Source organism: Phocoena phocoena, chromosome 1 (assembly GCF_963924675.1).
Source record: "Phocoena phocoena chromosome 1, mPhoPho1.1, whole genome shotgun sequence".
NCBI classification, from domain to species: Eukaryota; Metazoa; Chordata; class Mammalia; order Artiodactyla; family Phocoenidae; genus Phocoena; species Phocoena phocoena.
In genome coordinates this window covers 8,991,453-8,996,786 of record NC_089219.1, presented here as the reverse complement: position 1 = coordinate 8,996,786, position 5,334 = coordinate 8,991,453, and the positions used below count along the sequence as shown (strand labels likewise).

The window sequence follows — 5,334 nt, the reverse complement described above, 5'->3', positions numbered from 1 at the left end:
GGCCGAGCCGCGAAGCCGGGACCGCGCGGAGAGGTGCGCGGGCGGCAGGAGGATGTGCCGAGGCTGAGCTGGGCTGGAGGGAAGGGGGAGGGGGCGGGCGTGAGGGAAGGGGGCGGGAGCATGCGGAGGGGACGGGGGAGGGGCGGCGGCGAGCGGGCTCCACTGCCCCCAGCCGAGGGGCAGCCCCGGGCCGAGCCGGGCCGGGCCCCGCGCGCTCCCAGCCAGCGCGCCCTCGCCAGCTGCGCTCGGCGTTCCGGGCCCCCTCCCCAGAGGCCTAGCCGCCGCCGCCGCGAAGGCGCGGGGCAGACAAAGAAGGTAGACAAAGGCGGGCGCAGCCGGGCGGCTGTGCAGACACCGGGAGAGGCGGGCCCACTCCTCCCGGTGCGGAAGAGCCGCCTCGGAGCGGCCCGGGGCGCGTGGGACGGGCGGGGCGCGGGCAGCGGTGGCGCATCTGGAGCGGCCCAGCAGGGAGCGGGCGACAAAGGGCCGCGGCAGGGGGTCCCTGGCGGACCCCAACAATGGATCGGAGCTGAGCGCTCAGCTGCGGCAGCGTCTGGCAGCGCAGAGGCCGGCGGTTCCCCAAAAGGATTATTCCGCCTAGGCTGTCAAATGGGACGGAAGAAATGCCCTGTGCGAGGGAGGAGGAACGGGGCACCGCGGGGCCTCAGTAGCCTCCGAAAGTGCGCAGAGCTGGGGGCGAGGTTCAGGGAGGGGTCGCTCTTCGACGTGGGGGTCCAGGGGGGTCTTCAAAGCGCTACCAGGTGAGACTGGGGAGCACTGACGGCTGCGCTAGTGTCCGCCCCCCACTCACACACCCTGGGAGGGAAGGGAAAAAGACAATACCCCTACCCAACACACACACACACACACACACACACACACACACGCGCGCGCGCGCGCGCGCGGTCCGCCTCTCGCCACGCCCCGTCCAAAGTAGGTCCCCAACCCGGCCCAGGCAAGACAAAGCCAGCGCTAGGGGTGGCTCATCCATCACAGAGCAGGGTGCCGCGTCCTGCCGACCCTGGGAGTCCCGGAATGCTGTGTTATGGGTCCCGCGGCCCCCATAACTCACCGCGGGGTCAGGGGGGCCGCAGGCGCTGCAAAGATCAGAGAGCGGTGGGGCGGGCCCGCGTTCGCGGGAAGCAGCAGTCTTGCCTGGCGCCCAGAGCTGGCCCAGCGGCTTCCATTTCGACTGTTTTCTTCTTTCTCCAGCGTGGCAAATTATGGCTCAGAGTTTTAAGAGCTCCGCTCTGTAGTCGGGTTAGATGCCTGGGCCCCTCTTCTGCTGTCATTCGTTCCCCGTAGGCTTGGGCAAGGGGCCTAACCTCTCTGAGCTCACCGTTATCCGGAGCTCTCAGGGCTCAAGGATTAAGTGCAGTGGCCAGTGTAAGGAGATAATGTTCCTAAGGTCCTGACCCCACAGGATATGCTCTAGAATAGTTATCTGCTATTGTTATCGTGATATTATCAGCCTGATGGGCAGGCACGAGGATGGATTGGGTTGTGAGCAGAGCAGAGACATGATCTGACTTAGGTTTTAACAACTTCACTCTGATTCCCAAAGTTGAGAATAGACTGCATTTGGCAAGGACAAAAGCAGGGAGAACAGCTAGGAACAGTGGCAGAGAAGAGGTGATGGTGGCTTGGGCCTGGGAGGGGGACAGTGGGTATGATTCTCTCTGTCAAGGATGAAGCTGTGGCCCAGCATTTACTGAACCGGAAGCAAGTTATTGGATCCTCTGGTTCAAATGCTGTTGTGATGGCTATTCGCCAGTGGGGCGATCTTTCGCCGTGCTCGGACTCTCTGTTCTCTGGGTCCTCCCAGAGCAATGATGCAGGAAAAGGTGGATGTTAGGAGAGAGGTCCGGACTCCTATCCCATCTAGGTTATGGTGACTTTGGGTCTGTTTCCCCATGTTTGAATGGCCAAAGTGGAAACAACTCACATATCCATCACGTGAGGAGTGGATAAACAAAATGTGGTATATTCATACAACAGAATATTATTTGGCCACAAAAAGAATGAAGTGCCAGTACATATGCCGCAACTTGGTGAACCTTGAAAACGTGAATGCTACGTGAAACAAACCAGACGTAAAAGGCCACATGATTTACATGAAATGTTCAGAATAAGCAAGTCCATAGAGACAGAAAGTAGACTAGTGCTTGGTTGCCAGGGGCTGGCAGAAGGCGAGACTGGGGAAGTGGCTGCCAGTGTATGCGGGGGGGGGAGGGGGTTTCTTTCTGGGATGATGGAAATGTTCTGGAATTAGATAGTGGTGATTGACGTACAACTTTGCGACTATATTAAAAACCACTGAATTGCCTGCTTTAAAAGGATGAACTTTATGGTTTGTGAATCATATCTCAATAAAGCAGTTATTTTTAAAAAGTGGCAGTTGAGTTGGATCAAGGGTTCTTACCCTGTGGTTGAGGATGACTTCAGGTCCCGGCAACCCCTAAAATTGTGGAAAACATTTAGTGTCCCTGTGCATTTCTGTGGATAAAAGTTCAAAGTTTAAGAAGAGATGACCTGTCGGGTCCCCCTGACCAACAAGGTGTCAATGACACTGCGGAGTCAGCAGAACTTCAGGGACGGAATGGCATGGGGGCTTTGCCCCGGTTGAACGATTGGAAGCCGCCCAGTGTTACTGGCCTAAGGTCAGGGCTCTGACCTGGGTCTGAGGTCAGCAGTGGACCCCAGGATCTGGGGCAGCTGGGCAGGTCGGGCCTCACACCGGAAGACTAGATGAGCGGGGAGAAGAGCTGTCTTCAGCCGCAGCCACTTGTCTTTAGGCATCTCGGGCCATGAGGATGCATGCCCACCTTAAGGGCATCTTGGGGGCTGCCTGCTGCCTTGGGTAATGGAACTGGCAAGAGGGGCACAGCTCCGGATGTTTTGGATGGGGATTTGAAAGGCATGATGGCTGGTTCAGAGTGTTTGCTCTAGGGGCTTAGATAGTGTGTGTCGATCTTTTTTTAGAATTTTTATTGGAGTATAGTTGATTTACAAGGTTGTGATAGTTTCAGGTGTACAGCAAGGTGAATCAGTTATACATACACATATATCCACTCTTTTTTTTAGAAAAACGTGGAACGCTTCACAAATTTGCGTGTCGTCCTTGCACAGGGGCCCCACTAACCTCTGTATCGTTCCAGTTTTTGTATATGTGCTGCCGAAGCTAGCAAGGTGTGTGTCAATCTTAACATCATTGTCATAACAGCCAGTAATTAGGCATTTATGTGCCAGGCATTGTGCACTTTATAGTCTTACAAACATTATCTCACTTACTTCTTACTCAACTCTATGGAATTGGTGCTGCCATGATCCCATTTTACAGGTGAGGAAATTGAGACTCAGAGAGGGAAGGCCTCACAGCTGGTTAAGGGGCAGTGGTGGGGAGAGAAGCAGCAGCCCAGTGGGCGTGAGGGGCACCGCAGTGAGTAATCCGCAGCTCTTGCTTCATTTGTGAAAGCAGCTTTTCTCTGCACACCACCACCTAGAGCCCAAGCACTGAAATCAGAGGTCTTTGCCCCTCATCCAGACTAAATTAGGATTCATGTCAGGCAAGTGGCAGTGAGACACTGCCCACCATCATTTCATGCCTTCATTCTTTCATTTGCTCATTGGACACACATTCATTCAGAACCTGGATTTGGCCAGGCACTGGTGAGGTGCTGGACTAAGAGAATGAATGAGGCTGGGCCTCTGCTCAGGGCCATCCCAGCTGGCTGGGTTCCTGAATATCGTGGTATCAGTGGGATTGTCCCCGGGCTATACGAGCTGACTCTGTGGCTCCTCCCACCACCCTGTGTTTGGTGTCCTGGGAACCTTAGGCAGGGATGGGATGGATAATATGTCCTGTGATCAGGATGGTGAGAATGGGAGGGACTCTGGAAGCATCTTAGGGGTCTGGACACTTCATTGCCTGTTATTATACCCCATTCACTCATTGTGTGCTGTTCAATGAACCCCAGGAACCTTCCTTCACCCATGCAGTCTTTGCAAAACTTCCTTGCATCTCACCTTCTCTTAGTTTCAATTTAAATGTCTCTAGGGAGTGATTTGCTCTCCGTTCCCATTGCAGACCCTCAGGAACCTGCTTCAGTTGGCAAATAAGCTCTCTCCCCTCCTAAACATCCATCCTTCCCTCCCAGATGCCCTCCTACACATTGTTGTTATGGTGAAAGATATGCAAATACCTTTGAAAAACAGTCTCCCAGCAAGTGGGTATTCAAAAATGTAATAAATTAACCCCATGATGTAATCTGGGGTTGTAATCTGTAATCTGTAATCCGTGACCATCCATCATGCTGATGCGATTAAGATATGAAAAACCAGATGCCGCATGGATGGAAGTAACAGATGACTTTTCACAGAGCTCCCCCATGGCCCCATGCTGATTCGGCCCCCTACCCCTGTCCCATGCCCAGTTTCTTGGCCCCCATGGAACCCGAGGCCATCAGAGGTTTAGGGAACATCTGTCCAGCCTGTTCATTTCACAAATGAGATGGAGGCATTTTGGGGGCTGAGGTCGATCAGTTTGATCCCTCCTTATCTGTCTCCTAGCCCCCCTTCCTCTGTTTGTGGCTGGCTCCGAATCCAAAGCCCCGAATGGAGGTGTTTTTATACAGGTTACAGTTGACAGGGTGGGTGCCCCAGTGTCAAACAAAGCTGTTGGGACCTCAGTGTCCTCACTGGAAAAATGAGAGTTTTGGGGTGTATGTCCACCAAGGTTTCTCTGAAGTTCTTTAGCTCTGTGTGGCAGGAGACCTATGGGTGACTTGCACTGTGTCGTCTCAGGGCGGGGTGGGGGGGTGGGGGGCTGGGGCTTAGGGCCCATGAAGGAATGCCTGGCATGAGCGCCCAGGTCGCTCACACTGTGCCTCGGAGGCCACAGGAGTAGCTGGGCTCTGAGTTTCTCCACCCTAGACCTCAATCCTAAGGGACCCTTTACAAAGAATTACCCCCTTAAGACTGCCACTTTCTGTTACCAGTGAAAATGCTGCTTGAGCGGGCTCCAGGGACGGGCAAAGAGGGACCCTCAAATCTCTCCAGTTTCCAAAGCATCCTCAGTGATTAAATCTCAAGGAGCCAGGGGACACCTGTCTACAAGCAAGTGAGCTGCTCAGCTCTTTCCGTATGGAAATGGTCCTCTTCTATGTGACATGGGCAGGGTCCCCAGGTCTTGGAAAGGATTGCTGTGCCCCAAATGTGCTGCCAGGTGCATCCATTTCTGAAATAAATCATCCATTCCATTGGGTTAAGCATTGCAATTTTATGAAATGCAGACTTTCCCTGGAAAAGCCCAAACTACTGTGGCTGCAATTCCCA

At 54.1% G+C, this 5,334-nt stretch overlaps 1 non-coding gene across 1 annotated transcript; it reads right to left on the bottom strand.

Moving 5' to 3' along the window:
* Positions 1 to 3,084: 3,084 nt before the first annotated feature.
* On the bottom strand, positions 3,085 to 3,188 carry LOC136140564 (U6 spliceosomal RNA). Its single transcript, XR_010657633.1, has one exon. It is a non-coding gene; the product is annotated as a U6 spliceosomal RNA (small nuclear RNA).
* Between the last annotated feature and the right edge of the window lie 2,146 nt (positions 3,189 to 5,334).